Source organism: Diadema antillarum, unplaced genomic scaffold (assembly GCF_040938485.1).
Source record: "Diadema antillarum isolate AM-2024a unplaced genomic scaffold, OU_Dant_1.0 seq00000720_RagTag, whole genome shotgun sequence".
In the NCBI taxonomy this organism is placed as follows: domain Eukaryota; kingdom Metazoa; phylum Echinodermata; class Echinoidea; order Diadematoida; family Diadematidae; genus Diadema; species Diadema antillarum.
The window spans coordinates 1619142-1642198 of NW_027271624.1; the positions used below are offsets into that span (position 1 = coordinate 1619142).

A 23057-nucleotide genomic window follows, 5' to 3' on the forward strand; every position below is an offset into this window, starting at 1 on the left:
CCACAGATAAATGTGAATGCAACATGCAAAATATTGGTGAAATAGTATCTAAACGGGTATGTTTGTTTGTTATTTTTGGTTTTCTTTTGCTGGAATGGAAGAATCTTCCTACAAACTTGTGTATGAATGTGCACACCTCGGCATATAAAAGCACAAATCCTAAAATCTGCCTAAATCTGTAGTTCTCTGGAAAAAAAAAAAAAAAAACAGCAATAAAATAGTCTTTATTTTATGATACATACATGTAGTACGACGTGCAATGCTGGAAAAAAAATATAAAGAGGAGTGGAGGGAAAAAGGCAAAGAAAGAAGAAACATCTTAATAGGGGAGGTATAGTTTTGGTTGAAAAGGGGGCTTCAGCTTTCCAACATTTTGTGACATAATTAGAAACAACTTAAGGTATAATATACAGCATACGATTCTAGGAGGATTGAGAAATCTATTCGATGAAAAATTGGTTTTGAAATGGCTGAGATATCCAAAAACCAAAGAGGTCCTTATAACAGGTGGCAACCACCTTTTATTGGGACCACTTTGTTTTGCTTTGCTTTTTGATATTTCAGTCATTGGAAAATCGAATCTCATCAAATAAACTTTTTATTCCTCCTAGAATCATATCTTCTTTAATATTTCATATAAGAGGTTCCTAATTGTTGCGCAAAAGGTTAAAACCTGAATCCCCATCTCATACAAACCTATGGTATCCCTTTAAAGACTGAATTGAACAAAGGAGACACATCATTTAAAAAAAAAATCATGTACCTGTAGCATGTCAATTCTAATTTCTACACTCGTACACATGGTATACAGATTAGTCCTACGCTTCATTAACGAGACCACATATACATATAATTTGTTCATGAAAGTGCACATGCTGTATTGTTGCTTCTATAAAGATGAAGTACTACACGGTTTGTACATGTTAATTTTCTCAAGCTTTCATAAAAAAGAAAAAAATCAACATGAATTATTCACAAACTAATATCCTGTGAACTTCAGTCCAGCCATTTTTCTCATGAATGCCTGAAGAGAAGATTCCATATGAGAAAATAATGCCTCCGGCAACACTTTGTGGCGGAGGCATAAAAATGGGTAATGTACAGTGATGATTAAATTTCCGCTGCCACTGCCTAACTCAGCAAAAGCAATCCTAACAGACTGACATGGTGAAAAGTCGATATAAAGTATATGTAAGTTTCAATATACAGTTACCTGGTCAATAGAAGAGTCTACATACCAAACTATCAAAACATTCACATGACTGAGACAAAGTATATCTTTGAGATACTACCCTTTGCATTCACTTCAAATATTGAAATCTTGAATGCACTGAACAACATTCAATGAAAATACAGCTTTTTTACTACTTGAAGCATGCCAGCGAAATGGAACATTGGCATTAAGACACATAAAAGCGTGATAAAATATGACTCTCCACTCTTAATAAGTCTGCCAGTGCAGAAGAGTCTATCAATATACTTTGTATGTCACATGCGACAAAATGTGAGATCACAGAGAGTAATTTCTATTGTCGAAAGAGGCAGAGATTATTTTTTGTTTTTGTTTTAAATGTTTTCCCAGAGAATATCCCAGTGCATGATATCTGTAGACTACGTGATCAGCGGCTTGTCGTCGCTGAAGGACTGCCTACCATCGGACATGGTCGGGGAGTATGGCGGCAGTCCGGTTGTTTCCGGCCCCTCTATGGGGGGTTCGTCTCCGGGGGCGCCAGACGGGTCGTAGCTGGGGTTGGCGTAGTTGACGTTGGAGTACTTGCTATGGACGTTTTCCATGCCGATGACTGCTGGCTGCATGCTCAGCATACGCTCACGCCGATATCTAAGGGGGGGGGGATACATTATACATTCACTGCTCTTGAAGGCTGGAAATATTTTAGTTTTCTGATTATTGGCTTTGAATAGTGAAGTGGGTATTATGCAACTTTGGTGGATTATCACAAATGTTACCCCATTGCCACAAACGCCTGATACAGTTGCTGACCGTTGATTTTCTGCATTAAGGACTTTTACATTCTACTGACATCGAGCTTGCTAATGATATGCAACATGTCTCAGGTCATTTCTACACATCAAAACCTTCCCCACAAGTGGAGAAAACAGGTCCCACATGTACAAAGCAGTGAGGAATTCAGCTTTGAATTTCAAAAGTGCAGTCAGAAGCATGGGGGATTAGTAGATAGAGTAGATAAAGCCAAATATGATGAGTAAATTACAAATGTCATGGACTCACATAATTTGCGAAAACTATGAAAAGCACAGCGTTTTTAGTATTTATCCAACTGGGGATTTGTAATAAAAAAAAAAACAGGGCAAGAAAGTGAGTCCTTGACAAGAGACACAGGTTGGTAATAATCGCTGCGTGGGAATGGGCTCGACATCGCTACTCACTTGCGAATTAGAACGACGGCCACGATGATGATGATGATGATGATGATGGCAAACAGGAGGATGATCAGGACTGGGATGTTGATGCCCCTCCTGGCACGTCTGGTACCAGCTGTCAAATAAAGAAAAATTGACAATAGATGATAATAATGATGACGATGATAATAATAATAATAATAATAATAATAATAATAATAATAATAATAATAATAATAATAATAATAATGATGATGACAATAATAATAAGGCCCTTCTGCCCGGCAGATGATGACTGAGTGGGCGCACGCTTCCACTTACTTGTATTGTCTTCGCATGAGATATCCTGGACGAGCCAGTCGCCATTTGTCCCACACGTCCATGTCACTGTTTTGATCTTATTCACACAGTGCACTGCCAGAGTCTCGCCAGGATTGAAAACTCCTTGGATGGTGTTGAAGGCCGCCCCCTCTGGCGGATTTGGCAGGCGACAGGTGGTAGCTATAGCAACCAGAGAGAAGAGAGTGGGCGAAACAAGAGAATTTAAATCCTAACAAAGAGGTGTATCACATATACTCTGCTACATGGTAGGGTCAGCTCTGCTCTTGGAATGCTTGGATTATTTTTTCGGAGCCATCACAAAATATTTCTTTAGCATTTCCGTATAAACCTTTATACTTCTACTACATTTATTGTAGGTCACTCTCCCCCTTGCTTTCTGCATGGTTCTGGCAAGCTGCCACCCTGAATAGATTTATGACAATAGAGGAAGCAGAAAGCATTAGATCTAAGAGATGAACATTTGTCTTCATATTATATTATAAAATGGGTTCAAGAATGTAGCCAATAGGAAGCGCTGAAATGAGTCACATATGCTTCCTTTATTCTAGTCCCATTGCACTGCGTGTTAAATCCTATTGCCGATCGTCTGTGCGCGCGGCGGCTCCTTTGAATTGCATGCATACGCGCTGTCAATCCTGTACACAACTTCTAGTTCGGGCTGCCGGCCGGCCGGCCTTTCTTCCCTTGTGCATAACATGTGTGGCGTACGTATACTCTTATACGTACACTTTGTACAGTACAGTAGACCAAGCGTTGTGGGACCGGACGCGTACATGGAGTCACTTTGAAGGGCAAATCCAACGATTTAGCAGGTTAATTCTCACGCCGTTTTCAGAGTATGTTGTCTAGTAGGCCTATATGAGGAGTCTATATCAAGTCTTTAAGGTAAAGGGTGCATATTCTATGTAAAATAAGTAAGTTTTCATGCGGGAACTTAAGTGTCCGGAAACCCAACCCCCCATCATACTTATACAGTATGTGCGGGATTTCCGAGTGCGATGTGCGTAAATGTTTGGGACGAACATCTTCGGACGTCTTGACCCACAAAGGTACGTGAAAAACGCTGAAAAATGCTGTTAGTTTTCGAATTTTCGACCCATTTTATAAAACAAATGATGCACAGGATTATTTCGTGGCGTTAGTGGAGGCGTAGCTCACTCTCGGGTATTTACAATGTAGTGCAACATGCACTCGGCTTCGCCTCGTGCATGTTTCACAATTGTGAATACCCTCGAGTGCACTATATGCCTACACTATCGCACTCTATCCTGTGCATCATTTGTATAATATCACTGTCCTCCTCTGTGCCCCACAAAATCCACCTTCTTCACCACGAAAACACTTGACAGTACGGTTTTGCCTTGGGGGCACGTTCCTTCTTTTATCCTTGGTGTGATTTTCTAGCGACAGTGCCAGGTAGATCAACTATCGTTCAAGAGTCATCCACTTTGATATGAAGGGGAGCAGTCATGGCGACACAGGAGCAGAGCTGAAAAAGCACAGTTTTATGGATAAATCTCTCTGTCCATAGAGGACTGGAGCTGATGTTGAAGCCATCGACAACAACAATAATAACATAACAACAATAACAAAGAATAATAGTATGCATGCCTTTGAGAGAATTTGCAATGGGTTCTCACTTCTGTGTGACAATCGATAATCTTCCAGTTTTCTTAAAGATTTATGACTCCAGAAAGTAGAAAAAAGTAGCAAAAGTAGGATTGCTTGGAAGCCTGAAAGATAGAAAACTGAGATAGAGATACCGTTGGATTGGTTGATGGGAGTGAGAACTAGAAAAGCACTCTGAGAGCGCAGACCTCCACCAAGCAGCTCATTTCAACCACTGATCTTGTTCTTCCACAGAGACCAGGGATTTGCACTCATACATGCACGCTGAAAATCGCCCAATTTCCCAATATAGAAGCCTTTTGTTTACATCATCAGCTTCCAGCTATGCCCCGCCTCGCCCAAGCAGAGAATTCGCTTCAGAGCACATATGAAAACCTCAAATACATGCAAATTGATCTTCCGAGTTCATTAAACCCTATCTGCCAAAAGATTAAAAAATCCTTCAAAAATTAATAAAAAATTCCCAGATCACTACTGAAATTTTAATCATCTGTTCCTTGTGTCACTATCAACTTTTCCTGCATGTTTCATTCAAATCCGTCCACAAATTTTTGATATACGAAGAGAGAGATGGAAAGAGATATAGGAAGAGAGAGATATAGGAAGAGAGAGATAGAAAGAGATATAGGAAGAGAGAGCTGGAAAGAGATATAGGAAGAGAGAGATGGAAAGAGATATGGGAAAAGAGAGATAGAAAGAGATATAGGAAAAGAGAGATAGAAAAAGAAATAGGAAGAGAGAGATGGGAAGAGATATAGGAAGAGAGAGATGGAAAGAGATATAGGAAGAGAGAGATGGAAAGAGACATAGGAAGAGAGAGATAGAAAGAGATATGGGAAAAGAGAGATAGAAAGAGATATAGGAAGAGAGAGATGGAAAAAGATATAGGAATGGAGAGATGGAAAGAGATAGGAAGAGAGAGCTGGAAAGGGATAGAGGAAGAGAGAGATGGGAAGAGATATAGGAAGAGAGAGATGGAAAGAGATATAGGAAGAGAGAAATGGAAAGAGATATAGAAAGAGAGAGATGGAAAGAAATATAGGGAGAGAGAGATGGAAAGAGATATAGGAAGAGAGAGATAGAAAGAGATAAGGGAAAAGAGAGATAGAAAGAGATATAGGAAGAGAAAGATGGAAAAGATATAGGAAGAGAGAGATGGGAGAGATAGGACGAGAGAGCTGGAAAGGGATAGAGGAAGAGAGAGATGGAAAGAGATATAGGTAGAGAGAGATGGAAAGAGATATAGGAAGAGAGAGATGGAAAGAGATATAGGAAGAGAGAGAGATGGAAAGAGATATAGGAAGAGAGAGAGATGGAAAGAGATATAGGAAGAGAGAGCTGGAAAGAGATAGGAAGAGAGAGCTGGAAAGGGATATAGCAAGAGAGAGATGGAAAGAGATATAGGAAGAGAGAGATGGAAAGAGATAGGAAGAGAGAGCTGGAAAGGGATAGAGGAAGAGAGAGATGGAAAGAGATATAGGAAGAGAGAGATGGAAAGAGATGTAGGAAGAGAGAGATGGAAAGAGATATAGGAAGACAGAGATGGAAAGAGACATAGGAAGAGAGAGATAGAAAGAGATATGGGAAAAGAGACATAGAAAGAGATAAAGGAAGAGAGAGATGGAAAAAGATATAGGAAGAGAGATAGAAAGAGATATGGGAAGAGAGAGATAGAAAGAGATATGGGAAAAGAGAGAGAGAGATATATATAGGAAGAGAGAGATGGAAAAAGATAGGAAGAGAGAGATGGAAAGAGATAGGAAGAGAGAGCTGGAAAGGGATAGAGAAAGAGAAAGATGGAAAGAGATATAGGAAGAGAGAGATGGAAAGAGATATAGGAAGAGAGAGATAGAAAGAGATATAGGAAGAGAGAGATGGAAAGAGATATAGGAAGAGAGAGATGGAAAGAGATATAGGAAGAGAGAGATGGAAAGAGATATAGGAAGAGAGAGATGGAAAGAGTTGTAGGAAGAGAGAGAGGAAAGATATAAGGAGAGACAGCGATGGAAGAGATATAGTTCTAGGGAGAGAGAGAGGAAGGATGCTCACATTCAGGTTGAGGAGGGCCACAGCTGAGTGGTGCTCCCTTCCACTGTCCGCCCCTCTCACAGTACAGTGTGGTGTTCCCTGTCCCGTGCACGCAGGAGAGCTGCAACGATTCACCTGCCCAGTACTTGACCTTGTAGACGCTGACGTATGAAAACGGTGGCAGGTTGGGCAGCTCGCATGGCATATCTGGGGACATGGAGATAGTATCAAGAAGAAATGTATTAATGTTGCTTTCAATTTACTCATTGCAGCATGGCAGCAATATCATCACTCTCAAAGCACTGTTCCACACACCCATATTATTCATGTTACCAGTTATCATATCACATCACATTATCTTCTCTAAGGTGGTGTAATACAGCACATTGTCGGCTGCTTGATCAAATCTGGTACTATACGTACAATCACTTATTCAGCAAGTGATTGCCAAATTCTTATCAAAAAGCACTTCCAGCATAAACTAAATTCTGCCATTAAGATCTGAAACACGTTCCAAAACGTTACAGCTCGGCTGAAGTAATGTTTATTGTGGCAATCTAAATTCCTGTATGTATGCCACTCTTCTAACCATTGCAAAGCGAATTAAACCTCCACAGTCACTATGAACAATTGTAAAACCATTTCTCCAGCGCGGAGTGCTTCATACGCACCAATGGCATAACAGCTAGCCCCCGCATCTTCCGCATGCGTACAGTCGTGTATCGAAGGGCTCCGCGGGCAGTCGAAGATCGAGGACTCGTTGCCCACACACTGCACCTCGTCGAACAGGATGGAGCTGTAGGTCTGGCGATAGCCTCCCGTGGTGACCACGGCCTTGGCTGGCCCCAGGCCAAGCTCCCGGCAAACCACCTCCACGTCCTTGATGTCCCAGTCATCGTCGCACACGGTGCCCCAGCTGCCGGACACGTACACCTCGACCCGTCCCTCGAAGATGGACGGTCCGCCAACAAGACGCACTGGATGGGCCAGTAGACAGACATGTTCAAGAAGGTGATATCAAGGGAAGGCTTAAAGTTGAATGGATGAAAAATATCCATAGCAGGGCCGGGAGATAGCAAAAACAGCACATCTACATGAAATCTCCTTTTCAGGAAATCAAGTTTGAATTTGTGCAAAGGTGCAGCTCTTTTTTTGTGTCTGTTTAACACAGAATATCATCAATATGTGGACTGCAAATTAATTTCACCAGAGTCCTTATTTTGTCTTGTTTTTTGCATAAATGAAAAAAATGTTGTTTCACCACATGAATTCAGCTAGGCTATTTGCTACAGAAAAATAATGTAAGTCTTGATTAGTGACTGTCAGACCATATGTTGATGATACTTTACAACTTATTGATTTGAAACATACTTACCAAAATTTAGCTGAGTTTACCTCATGCCAAAGCAAGTACCAGGTATTCTTTGGCCTCTGCAGGCCATTTTGTGGCTTAAAAAAATTGTTTTAGACAATGACCATGCATAAATGCGATTAGTTCGTGTACACTGCACCATGCCAGACGCCATTCTGCGCATGATTCTGCAAAGTTGCACAGCCGCTGCACAGCCAATTACTACATAAACATGCCTTTAGCAAAACAGCGTATTGCCCTTTACGTTGTTTTGCCAAATTCATGATGGACAAGCATTGAGAGGGGGCCAGTGATTGCAGTTTTCATTTTTTGCCAACAAAATTCAAACATTTTCCATTGGGGGTCATATCTCAGTGAGTACGTTCTGATTTCTGGTTCTGGTAATGGGATGGATTACACAAAAACAAATGAAAGACATGACCATGTCCATTTTCCTAAAACCTGACATACGCTGTTTTGCCATCTGAAGGCCAAGCTATACTCTGACACTGCTGAAGCTGTCGTCAGAAACAAACAGTAGGACTGACTGGAAGATAAGGAAAGGATGGCGGGATGAATCAATCTACGTATTTCACTGTGTTACGAGCTCAAGGACAAGATGGCGGCACTCGGGATCATACTCGTCATTTTCTGTGATACCCATTGACAATAAAGCCACTTCATCACCAAATGATTGGAAGGGGAAACCACATAAACAGCCTTATTCCTCACGCGCCATGCTAGCACTTTGTAGACGCTTCTCACCACATGGGTTTCCTTAACGGAATCACGAATGCATTAGTTTCCATATATGCATATTTGTGACAACTGACTGGTATAGTTCATCTAATGTTGCAAGAATGAGGGAAACATAAATATACGAGATTTAGCAATGTGACATTTTTTGACAGAGCAGTAAACAGACTAAGCAACATGTTCGACAGAAGATACATTGCTTGGATTGCCAAACAGTGTGTATGTATACGATCCTGAGACACACTGATGTGATACGTGTACATCAATCCATCTCTTGGGGTACAAGCACTGCGGGACTCACATGGTGGCATGCAGATCACACCGGCGTCGTTCTTGTGGGAGCAGTTGTGAACCTCCACCCCCATGCTACTGCAGCGGGCGATGTTGGACTCGAGCCCCGTGCAGCCGACGTTGTCCAGGTATATGGGACCATCGCCGGAACCGAAGCGGGACGATCCAAGGACGGCAGCGCTCGCCGAGACGAAGTTCATCTGTCGGCAGATCACTTTGGCATCCTGCTTGTCCCACTGGTTGGAGCAGACCGTGCCCCAAGTGTCGCCGACTCTGATCTCTACCCTCCCCTCGTAGCGAGATGCACCCCCGGCCAAACGGATTTCTATGCCCTCCTCTGTATTTGTATTTGATTTAATTTTTAATCAGATACAAATGCAAAAAAAAAATGAAGAAATACAAGTGCAAAGTTTGAATGATCAATACATTAACTTGAAAATAAAATATATTAGCTGTAATCTGTTATTACCCATTACAAAACAAAACAAAACCCAAGAGAAGTGAATGGTGATATCAATTAATAGGATTTTTAGGTCTGCAATATACACATAAGCCGTATGATATAATACTAAAAATGTTGTAAACAGTGAAAATTTTGGTTTGTATTGAACCCAGCAAGCTACACAAACCTGAGAAGAAAGCACTAAATAGAAGCAGGACCCAACAAAGTAGCCATGAAGCCTAAATCTGAAGGCGGATGGAATGCACAGTGAATATACGTAAACTGCATTACAAAAAGCTCAGAGGGTCACCAATGACCTCACCTGGCAAGGAGCAGACAACGCCACCATAGCCATCTGTACAGTTGCCAGCAGTGGTCATCACGCATGAACCGATGGAACTCTCGTAGCCACTGCACGATGGCCAGCGGTTGTACCAGCCACTCTCCGAGGTGCCAAATATGTAGCCCGTCGGTGCCTGGACGGCGGTGCCGAAGCCCATGGACTGGCACACCACCCGTGCATCAGACATGCTCCACGCATTCCCGCAGAAGCCCTTCCAGGCGCCATCAATCTGGATCTCCACGCGGCCTCCGTACTTGTTGTTTCCACCCTGCAGCCTCACTGGAAGTATATATATAAAACCACATTGATTAGTGGTCTCACCACGGCAGGCTACATACTTCAGCACTTTCATCAAGATATTTCTGTACATGACAGACTGAAAACCCAATCTTTACCAGGATGATTTACCGTAATTGTAACTCACAGTAAATGCAGTGACCACAGCAACATCTGGGGACCGTTTCATGAAACTTTTTGTCAGTGATTTACACTGACAACTGTTAAAAGCTACTGAAATCCTTGCGTCTGATTGGCTGATTGCAAATTTGTCGGTGAAAACCTCCGACCAACTCGTTGATGAAACGCCCCCCTGGAGTGCATGTACAAATATCTGCTAATATATCAGCTTGAAATTCAGTACCAGTTTATAGACACAAATGGGTGAGAATACAAAAATAGAAATTTCCACCCATCTCCCAAATATCAATATTAGTAGGTGTTCCCAACAATAGGAATCCAAGGCTGCATGAAGCTACTTCTTTCCTGAAAACCTAGGAATATTATTATTATCAAAATAGGAATAGCTGGCAGATATGTTGAAGCTGATCGCTTCTTGTCCTATCCCTTTATCACAAACACAGTGACTACAATTACTGTGCATAATACAACAACACCAACAGCAAAATCACAAAACAGGGCCCAGAAGTAAAGCCATGATGAAAAGAAAAACAAAATCTGGCAAGCTTATGATGTCACAACTCATTTATTGAATCTTAAAAATTTACCAATTAGGGAACACTTATGTCTAGAGACCCTGCTAAAGACTACATTCCTGGGGATACTTGGACAGGTGCCTATGGGAAAGTTCAAAAAGAATTCAGTACAAGTGCATTACTCTTGACTTGCTGTTCCTATACAACACATTCTGAGATGGGAAAGTGTTGGAAAACTGGTTATTGAACGGAGCCAAACCTTTTGGAAGGCAAGTGACGCCGGCATCTTCCCTGTGAGAGCAACTACTCGGACCCTGTGACCGCGGGCAGTCCCTGATGTCCGTCTCGTTACCAGAACACTGGACGTCATCCAGCAAGATGGGGCCAAAGCCTCGCCCGAAGTGGGCATAGCGGTGTGCCTCCAGGGCGCCTTTGTACCCGAGCTGGCGGCAGACCACCCCGGCATTGGTCAAGGACCAGTAGTCGTCGCAAACTGTGCCCCAGGTCCGGTTTAAGTACACCTCCACACGGCCTTGGAAAGTAGACCTTCCACTCACTAAACGTACTGGCACTTCCGGATCAGCTGCCAACATGGGAGACAAAACAGTAAATCTCTGTTTTGGTGAAAATTCTAGGAAAGTTCCTGGAAAGTTGATATTCTTGGTAGAAATGCATTTCACTCATGCTCATGTCATGAACCTAATCTAATAAAATGAGTGATGATGATGATGATGACGATGATGACACTAACAATATAATAATCATCAACATCATCATTGTTACTATCATTATCATCCCTATCATCACAACTTTATCATGTAGTCAAGTTTACCCAGGGTTGCCTCTTCTCCGATTACAGTTCCTATGGCGGGCCCTTCCTTTACCAGTATTAGCAGGTGCTGATGACAAACTGGGCCCAGTGCTATCGGTATGACCTTTCATATAACACTGTTAAGGACAGTTACAGACTATGAGTAATCACAGTCCCCTGCAAAGGATAACCATCTGAGTTGGGTAGTAGTATAAGAAGAGTTGACAATGGATATGAGGTGTTTCCACACCCTGAACTTCTCATTCAAAGTCATGTCACGTCACGTCACATCAAGTCATGTCACGTCAAGTCAAGTCACATCATGTCAAGTCAAGCTGAGTCAGGTCAAGTCAGGTAAAGTCAAATCAAGTCAAATCAAGTCATGTCAAGTCATATCGGTCGGGTCAAGTCACGTCACGTCACATCAAGTCAAGTCAAGTCACGTCACATCACGTCATATGTCATGTCAAGTCATTCGAGTCAAAACAAATCAAATCAAATCAAATCAAATCAAATCAAATCAAATCAAATCAAGTCAAGTCACCTGTCTCCCTGCAGGCTACACCTGCATCGCGAGAGTGGTTACAGTGGCCCTCTGATGCTAGGATTGCACCGCAGTTGAAGAAGTAGGGGTCACTGGGCTGGCAGTTCACGCCCGTCAGGAGCACAGGGCCAAATCCTGCCCCAAAGCGGGCCCCGCCATACGCCGCTGTGGCCTGGCCATAACCCAGGTGGCTGCATACGGTCTGGGCATCGACGAGGTCCCATCCCTCGTCACACACAGTGCCCCACATGCCGTTGATCAGAAGCTCCACTCTGCCCTCCTCCGGTCGGCTCCCACCTGCCAGACGCACTGCACAGGAATTAAAGAAGAAAGTCAATGCTGGAAGGTCATGCGTAAATGCTGTTGTCAAACCTCTTTACCACACCAATACTACCAATTTCAAACAGACCTATCCTTGCCTTGAAATCATGTACATATTAACAGGATGGTGAATGATGAACCTTCAATCACGTTATCTTCAGAACAACTTAAATTTACATTAAACAACAGATTGAATAGTTCCTGAGAGTCAGGCTGAAACATGGATACTCCCGACACAGACTGCTACACTTACCACAAGAGTAGATCTTTTTTTAAGTATCATCACACTGTGCTTGAGTTTTATCGAACATGATTCAGGATAACATTACTGATTTGGAAAATAATAAATTGTCAGCAATTCAACCCTTGACCTCAGTAGAGTTATCTTCATAGTACTATAGGTGCAACTGAATTTCCCCTAATAGCAATATGGATCTGCCAAGGGTTAAACTGCACAGCAGGTAATTGCACACTGACCAATGCCGAGTGCAATGCTGCATAGATGTCTAAAGAATTCTGACTTACTCTTTGTATGCCACAGTATACACTCCTTTACTATTCTGAGACTGCAATGCATGGGCGCTTTGGAAAAAACATTTTGTTTTACAAAGTTATGTAACTTTCTGTGGAAGTATTTATGACCCGCCACGTCAAAAGGATCCTAAAGTCGCTGACAGCTGAGCTGAGAAAATAGAGTTTGAAGTCAGATCATCAAAATCGGTCAAAACCATCAAATTTCTGTTTTGGGCATAATTTTGAAGTCTACAGTTCCATCTATCATCTTCCGAAATTTCGAAGCTAAATGATCAAAGGAAAATCAAGAAACTAGCTTTTTTTCTGGGCCATGATTTTCTGACTTTCAATGGGACAGAAATGTGTCCGAAGATTTGGATTTAGCACCGCGGATAGACTCCGCCCCTAGCAACGAGGGAGTGATCTCATTGGTCAGTATGTGGCATCCTGGGAACTGATTGGTGGTGCGTAGACCACTGGCGCTAAGCTTGAATGAATATCGCAGAGGTTGCTAAGAGCGTACCTTCCATTGTTAGGAGGTGATCATCTGTGTTACCTCCCCTTGAGCACAATTGTGTCAGAAAAAAAAACTTTGAAAGCGGTTTTCTCGAAATGCTTATTTCCTGGACCACGCTACATGCTCTCTTAAAATCATCAACATCTCCAAAACCGAGTACTTTTATGAGTCATGTTACACGTGTATATGAAATTAAAGTGGAAGAGTGAAGGAGTATAATGCCATGCCACTTTAAGAAACTCGACCTCCCCCAACTTTCGGATCCTTTTGTTGTAGCAGGTCAAATTTATGCTAGAAATGCAGTACCACAAAGTTGTAGAAAAAATTGCAAGCTCTGCTGTGATGTTTTACATTCCTATGACAAAGTTATGGCTATTTTTCTTGCAAACAACCAGCACTGAAAACATAACCCCAAAATGGACTGCAAAACTGTATTCCTGGTCATGATTATAGCGCATACTCTGACATGATTCATAAGGATTATCACTGCTATTGGATGAATCAGCATCCTAGCTGTGATTTTCAGTTTTCTCATCATCCCACACTCAAGTTCTATACCATAGTTACTGTCATTGCTAATGCTCGATTCCCTTTCATTTGATAAATCGGAATCACAAGTCATCTCTCCATACTGTACTGGATACAAGCTCCGATACCTGGCTTCTTCTGCTGTGTAAGTAAGCTGTAGAGTAGCTGGGAGGCATGACATTTTGGAGACAAAACCTCAACAGAAATCAAAATTGACTTGAAAAATACCTATGGAACACTGCTATTCAGTCACCACGCACTGCAAAATTGTATGTGTGAGGAAAGGAATCACATATGACATTTTCCAGTGTACATGGCATATTTTGATTGATCAGTTTGTGCTACTAAAAATATGAGAAGTTTGCAAACCATTGACACGAGTTGGGCACGTGAACGTGGCAAAGGGTTATAGACAGACAGACAGACAAGGGCTGTAAGAGCACTGCAGAAATCAACTAGAAATGTCGCTATGGCGACTGGTATGCCTCCGCCATAATGCATGATTCTCCTAACAGGTCTATAGTACATGTGGACAATGTGTGATTACATTTTCACAAAATTGGCAAAATATTAAAATGACATGTTTGTCACAAATGTATTGAATGTTTACCTTCCTTGACCTATGTTTAATTGGATGAATAGGAGAGCATGTATTTGGGGATTTAAGAACTTTAACTTGACATTGACCATTTCATAAGTTTATGCACTGAGTAATTTTCAAGGTATGGAGAAAAAGCACAATTTCTGTATTGAACAGTAAATTGTTATCATTTTCATCTGGCCTTTGATTTATAAGAGAATCACTGTCAGGCAGAACATACATAAATTCAGCATGTACTAGGTTTCAAGATAACTTGAGCCACTTCCGAGATATGGAGAAAGAAGTAAGTTCAGCACTTTCACTTGATCTTTGACCTTTTGACCTTTGACGTTCTTGGCAAAAAAAAATCCCAGAGAATCTCTATTGGGTTATACATGCATACATCGAGTTAAAAAAAAAATCCTGCTGGCATTGCATAAATATAAGGAAAATAGTAAAATTTTGAAGTATTGCCCTTGACCTTTGACCCCTGACCTTTGACCCCATGAACCCTAAATTCCCTAGATAACCACTGCCAGTCAGTAGATGCATATATACTATGTTCCATGGAGATACCTTGAACAATTTCCAAGATACAGAGAAAAAAGTGAAATTTTAACATTTTGCTTGACCTTTTGACCTTTGACCTTTTGACCTCATGACCCCAAACTTTCACCAGAGAATCTTAAATGGGTAGTACATGTATACACTAAGTTTCAAGAAAATATCTTCAGGCATTGCATAGATATGGGGGAAATAGTAAAATTTTAAGCATTTGACCTTGACCTTTTGACCTTTGACCTTGAGCATGTGCACCCAAAAGTTGATAGGCACAACTTCACCCCCTAATACACATACATGCCAAGTTTCATTAGGATACCTCAAAAGGTTTTGGTAGTTACCCTGTCCACAAAATTCATTACGGACGGACGGACGGACAACCCGAAAACATAATGCCTCCGGCACCACTTCGTGGCGGAGGCATAAAAAGCAAAATGCAGCAATAACACCCCCTTCCCAACTCACTGTCTGGCATGCAGATGACCCCGGCATCCTCGGAATGCCCGCAGTTGTGGCTGCCGTGGCCGCGGTTGGTGCATTCCTCAAGGCGGGTCTCGCTCCCTGAGCAGTGCACATCATCCAGGAGGATTCTGCCTGTGCCGCGCCCAAAGAGGGCGTTGGTGGTGTAGTCTATCACAGCGCCGTAGCCCATCTGCCTACAGACAACCTAGAACAGGATGACAGGATATTGAAAGAGAAAGAGAGAGAGAGAGAGAATAATGCATGTCGAGCATACAAGAAACATAGAAATGCACACACACACCTTTAACCCGTTGAGGATGAGTCCCGAGTATACCCGGGCAGGTGTCTATGGGAAATGTGTGTTGTAGCCAAATCAGCCCATCCTCAATGGGCTAAAATAAGCATACATTTTAATATGATTGTTAGTACGTGTACCATGTAAGGACAAATATACATAAAGGTACAGATATAAACATATACCAACGATCAGATAGATATGCCCGACACAGTACATCTATTCATCTCAATATCAGAATACAGAAGAAACAGATATTTACAAAAGATTTGTATTCAGCAAATTAGTTGGAGAATGAGGAAGTGAGTGTGATGATGAGGGATTGGTGGAGGGATAAAAAAAAATAAATAAATAATGGCTCTCTACTTGTACTCCTACCACCAGACACCATTTCTTCAGCCTAGTCATTACCAACCTATCCAATGCATGTTTTCATCAAAGTCAAGATGACTACCATAATATTCTGATTACTACCTGTGAAAGTCCTTCAGAGCAGTCATCTATATTACTGTAAATGCATATATTTTTATATAAAATAGCATACATACTTATGATACAGGCCGGCAGTGCATGACAAAAGTTATAGTGCACGTAAAATATAACGATTGCAGACGATAACCCACTATCGATTTGATATCGGTTTTTGCTCCCTCATTTTAATCATCGAGTACTTGAATCCCGCACCTTATCAACGCGATTGCGCCACAACCGCGATATGCTTTGCTCGATATTATCGTTATTCTCAATTCTCGCAGGCTGGCTATGCCAGCAACTTATCTGTGTAGTGGGACTAGACTTTCAGCGGTAGATTTAAACATGGAAGCTGAAATGAACAGGTTCGCTATTTTTAGAGAGACTGATCTATATAAACAGTATCTTAGACAATAAGGACACAAAGGATGCCATCAAATACGCCATACGAATTTTGGACTCCTACTGTTCTGAAAAAGGAATCAATCCGACGGATACTCAGTATTACTGAGCAAGTCAACCCAAGATTTGTGCCACTTTCTCCGTACATTCTACGCAGAAGTGCGCCGTGGAAATGGGCAGCGTGTGGTGTGTACATACATCAACAGTATACGCTAAGCGCTCTTTGATCACGCTACGCTATGAGCTTTACTACGACATTCACAACACACTCTCGGAATCCGCATGTGCAGCAATGGGGCCTGGCACGAGCCTTGTGTTTAAATCCAGTAGATCCCTAATCCTACAAAACATCATCTAGTCCTGGTCCTGGACCCACAGTGCAGTAAGTAGGGCGTCTAACGTGTTACTGTTAGTGTTACTGTTAGTGTTAGATCCACGGTAGACCTATTGTAGGGTCAAAATAGTGTTAACTAGCTCTGTCGCTCGTATATAAAGTGACGTACCGGTACAGTACAGTGAACAAATACGTAGATCTAGTATAAAAACGTTAGGCCAGGGCCCCTAGGGCCCTAGACCTAAACTATCGTAGGGCCTAGAAAACGTTAGATATAACCACGTAGACCCTAGACTCTATAGTTGAATTTGGATCTTCAGGATTTTGTCTACACAGGTTCAAAGAAACTGGTATTATTGCTTGTGTAGACACGTGTAACTGTTAGAAATGATCTAGGCTTATCTTGCCTGGGTATGTATGCTATTTTATATATCACATAGTGCATGACATCTTATTGCACTATAACAAGTACCAAGCACCTCCAAATTCTGAATTTGCCCTCAGGCAATTATATTCAATTCGGCCTGCGGCCTCATTGAATATAACTGGCCTTCGGGGCAAATTCAGAATTTGTCGGTGCTTATATTGTTATAGTGCATTCAGCCTCATGCACTATATATATAATAGTGTATCAATTTTCATGCATTTCGCGCTACATTTGGCTAGGGCAAATTCCAAAACCCATGAAAATATCTTCACAATTTTCTCTGCGCATTTTGAATGGGTTGACAATCGTAAAGAGCGAATTCAAGAACCCGCGAATATGTTTTTGAGTCGCTCAGCGCGTAAAACTAATATCACGAAAATATGGACCTTAACAGTACTTCATAATGTAAACTCACTGCCTATCATGACATCAATGTAACCATGGAACCCATTATGACTGAAGTAAATGCTGAAACTATGAATCATCGCCTAGTGTAATTCTGTCGGCAGTCCTCAATGAATGAACCCGGTTGACTTAATTATGATCAGGGACATGACACAAATTGAAGTTCTCTGTAAAATTGACAATTCTACTTTCTCTCTTTTTTTGATGAGTTAAAAAACCTATGAATAATCTCACATTTATTGTTTTGCCATCATTTCCAGCAGCATCGTCATCGTCCTTACCAGATATAAGTTACGTTCAGACGACAAGCCCTAACCTCGAGGTTATGCTCTTGCCTCCTAACTTCGACCTGCGTCCACACGACGAAGCTTAACCTCGAGGTTAAACTCCTGCCCCTTTGAGTTCATTGATTTTTGTGTCCACACGGTGCTTAACTACATGAGTGGGGACGCCCCACGGCTCATGGTTAGAGCGCTAACCCTGAGATATCTCGTGGCTCTTAACATCGAGCTAACCTCGAGGTTAGCTAACTACGAGTGGGTCTACACGGTCCCTAACTACGAGCATAACCTCGAGGTTTCCTAACCTCGAGGTTAAGGCTTGTCGTCTGAACATAACTAGTAGTTTCTATACTCACCCTTGCATCGTTGATGTCCCAGCCATCGTCACAAACCGTCCCCCACTGTTGCAGTAGGTACACCTCCACACGTCCCTGAAAGGGGCTCTCTGTGCCAACCAGTCGAATTTCAGTGTTTGTGACGGCTGTAAAAAAAAAACAAACAAACAAATTCATTGATATTGTGATCCATTTGAAAAAAAAGAAAGATATTATACATATTGTGCATGCTCTATGATGCACTATACTGGATTAGAGAACGACAAATACTAAATAATCCCGAGTGCTGTTTTGTTTCACCGAGGCCGCAGGCCGAGGTGAATAGAACTGCACGAGGGATAATTTAGTATTTGGAGTTCTATAGTCCAGTACTGGTGCATCAATAGAACATGCACTAATTGTTATAGTAAATAGGTCCCTCGATCTAAATGTATTTTCCGTAGATCTAGGCCCTAGATCTAACATTAGACTCACCGTACCGGCACTGATTTCTTGCATGCAGAGTTAACCACCGTACAACCTACTGTACTGTAGTTTACGTACAAAGCGTGCGATGCTAGTACAGCCGCGTATGCGTATTGTACATCACAGAGCAGACTCGCGTATAAACTCCTACATTGTGCGTCCAGTGCTCTACGTGCGCATACGTGGAAATGCTTGGCCTTGTTGTCCTACTACGCCCCTCCTTTTTTGCCTGCGCGAATCTCTTCGTACATAAAGCGTAGGCACGCACTGTAAGCGTTCGGTATAGTGGCACGGTCGTGCCACTATACCGGAATTTTTGCAAAATCACGTGATGCTATCCAAGCAATCACAACGCAAGTTTCATTCTACCTATTTACTATATATATATATATATATATATATCATCTTACACCATTTTCAGAAGGGTGAAATATACAATGTGCCTACTGAGCACAAATACTTTTTAGATTATAACTTCAAACACATTGCCTGCAAAAGCCTATCTTAGAGAGGTTTGATGGCATTATTGACCATGAAAGGATGATACTTTCAAATGCCTGCAAACTCATCTCAGAATCTTGAAGGGGAATAAAAACCCAAAGCTACATATGTGGACTGACTGAATACAGTGATATTTGTAGAACGCATCACAAAAAAAAGTTTGAGGAAAATCAGACAAACCGACGTTCAATGGTAATAAATTTCTACAATTTCAGTGCAGCCATCAGTGGGTGAGAAGATTACTACAGTTTGTGACGTCATGAAGAACAATATGAAGAACAATATTAAAAAAATATAAAGAAATTTCAACGAATTTCATTTTTCATGATAAGTACACATTTCCTTGACTTGTTAATATTGACTTTTTTAATATGTTACGATTAATATTCCCCCTGCTTTCTGAAAGAGGTATTAAAACTAAGTCAAATGCTCTTTCATGACTGAGTATGCTAGAAAAGTGAAAATATATTGAATACATGTATATTGTAATGTAATATAATTGTAACATGTGGTAGCACGCAGCCAAACTTGACATAGTTGAAAAATCAGCAAAGTCACTCAGTTAATTGTACCAACGTGCCTCAGCCTTACAGGACTGCCCAATTCCAATGTCTCTTGCAGTTGGTCTGTCTACATATTTGCATCCTTGATCATTTGCATGTCTGGGTGTGCGCTTCTGTGTGTTTCCATTACTTTACTTTTTGTTTCTTTTGCAGTACAATCTATGGAGTTGCTCACATCTCTGCACACCTGTCTTTTACGTGGGCCTCTCCACTGCAATGTATGCGATGGTTTTGAACAAATAGTTTCATATAGATTACAGTGTTTGTTTTAGTTCATTTTCCTTCTTCCCACTGTAAGAATATATGCCCATACTTTCTGTATAACATTGATTTTCTTTTCTTCTTCTTTTTTTTTTGGGGGGGGGGATATTTGATGAGTTTGAGATATGGGAAAAAATATTTGATTGGATTTAAATAGGCAATCTCATTCATTGACGACCGTTTTCTTCACATAAGCGTCAAATCAGCAAAGATAGCCTTCCAGCATGTGTGCCAGTGGGCAAACAAAGCACAGTAAGGGTTTAACAAGAAGATTAACACACGTAAAGAGACTTATTGCTCAATGCCCACTGAACACTGGAGGCAACCTGAATTGCCAGCTGAAATATGGTCAATGCTCTCACCATCGTTGGAACACACCGCTCCAGCGTCTTCACTGTGGCCGCAGTTGTGTACGCCCACACCATTGCTGCTGCAGTCAAACAGGCTGGACTCGGTGCCCAGACATTCAAGGTTATCGAAAAGGATGGGAGCCGTTGACGGGGCGCTGCCGTATCGGTTGGCCATGATGGCATCCGCCGCTCTGAGGAAACCCAGCTGACGGCAGACGACCTTGGCGTCGGTGATGTCCCAGCTATCGTCGCAAACCGTGCCCCACTGTCCATCGGCATACACTTCCACACGACCCTCACGGCTGGAAGGACCATCGGCAAGTCTCACAGGGGGATTTGGGGTACCGTCGTCTGAAAAAAAAAGAAGAAAAATTGGGGGAGGTTTGTGAGTAAGAGGATAATCCCTATGATCTAATCCATGCTCATTGATGAGTATCAGATGTCTCATTAGATGACTTACTAACCATCGATAGTGATAAATACTTACATCATACTATCCCCTTGACTTTTGCTGAAAATCAACCCTAAAAAGACTGGGCTGTTTTGATGCCTAGCAAGACTGGGGGGAGGGGGCTGACATGCACTTACAAAATGTTGCATAAGTTCGGAACCGTGTACCCGAGCGTTGCGAATTTGGTCTCAAAAGTTGTGCAAGAAAAAAGTCATGAAACATCGCGGCCTGAGATTTTTACGTTACAGATTTATCACGAAAAATGTCTAAGGCGGGCTCAATCAGCCCCCCCGCCCCCTGGCTTTTTTGGGTTAATGGACAGGTTGTTTTTGTGATAACCTTTTGCTTTGTAAGTAGTGTAAATATTTCCTGCATGATTTTTTATTTATTTGAAAATTCTCACATAGTTAAAAGAAATCCGAAATTCACTCATTACTCTGACTGGTACAGCTACTATGCATGTCTAAGTGTGCACCCATTGCAATATGTGAAGTCTTAGCCTAACATGTTGCACTTACACTTCTGTGCACTCTGCCCTTTGCATTTGACTGGCCCAACAAACTTCTTTATGGTGAGCAGTTAAGCCGACAAGCATCTGGACAAGTCTGGTCCATGTGACACAGAATTGTTGGGGATCGTTAAAACCTTACCAGGAGGTGTGCACTCGACTCCAGCATCTTCAGAATGGCCACAGTTGTGGACGCCGATGCCATTGTGGCCACAGAGCAGGAGAGAGCTCTCACCCCCTGAACAAGCCACATTGTCGAGAAGGATGCTGCCTGTGCCTTGGCCGAAATACGCGCCAGCGCGGTAGTTGACAGCACCTGAGAAGCCCAGCTCACGACACACCACCTGTTTTAAGGTTGCAAGGGTTGGCATGAAGTGTTCATTGTGTTCTCTTTGTTTGAACTCTCTCTCTCTCTCTCTCTCTCTCTCTCTCTATATGTATATATATATATATATATTGTCAATGATATATATATATATATATATATCATTTTACTCTCTTCAAGTAGTATTATAGAAACAATATGCTTTTGAACTAGGGGCATAAACTCATGCAACATTCAAAGTGTACATCAAGGATGTATGAACTATTTTACCAATGTCATTTAAGGTTTTATTGGGAAAAATTGCTCGAATGTTATGATGAATATCTACAGTTTTGTTTTCTCCCACAAGTTGTTCTATGGCAAAAATTTGGTATATATCATGCAAGGCTTTTTTTTTAATGTGTATGCTACACTCGGGACAAATTTGACAGATGCATTGCAGTAAAAATATGGAGATGATGACAATCAAGGCAGTAAAAAAATTCCTGTGACCTTATTCAAGAACTTTGGATGTCTGATATATCACCACTCAGGGATCTCAACAAACGAGTGTATCTCTGCTACATTCCAGTAACAGAAGGGCAAAGGAAATATTATCTTCCTTCCTTGACTGTACAAGCCACAAACTCTAACATGTACCTGATAGCTTTGTATCACTATGAAACACACACTTAATATATTTAATTGTATGATACCAGGTAAGTCTTTTCTCCTCTGAGATGATCTTTGCTAAGTCACAGTCAGGAGGACAGCAAGCTATTCTATTTGACAGAGAGATCTGTGTACTGTATACGCCAAATATGTCGCGAGGCCTTTATTTTTGTGAATTTCGCGAGTTAGGTGCTATTTGCGAAATTAAAAACACACAAAAATATTGACTCTGATCCCGATGTGAATGTGACGTATGCGTGTACACTTTTGCATTCAGTACAGGACTCCACAATCGCAAATTTAACCACTCGCGAAATCGTCAGGAATTCCCAATTCGCGAAAATTTAGACCCGCGAAATATATACATTGTATATGGCATATAGAGTATTTGTACATATGCCCTTCACTCTCTGCTAAAATAGGCACAAGAATTTCCAGTAAAGTTTACATGACCCCAAAAAAGTGTAGGAAACGTGGAGATAATAAGTCACAGTGTGTAGAACTTGGCCAGTGTACACAGCTCTTTGTCAAGTTTAATCATTTGGCAAAGGACTAAAACTAAAAGTAACCCAGGTGACTCAACAGGGATTAGGGGAATTAAGTAATCTTTATTCCTCGAATAGCAGTTTCTAAACATCGGTGCCAAGTGGTGAAGAAATCACTCCATCATGTGTGCCAACTAAAGAGAAGAGAGTACAG

At 41.6% G+C, this 23057-nt stretch overlaps 1 pseudogene; it reads right to left on the bottom strand.

The window, feature by feature from the left end:
- Window positions 1-923: 923 nt before the first annotated feature.
- The window catches only part of LOC139738054 (scavenger receptor cysteine-rich domain-containing protein DMBT1-like), a 140629-nt pseudogene continuing 118495 nt past the window's right edge, over window positions 924-23057 (bottom strand).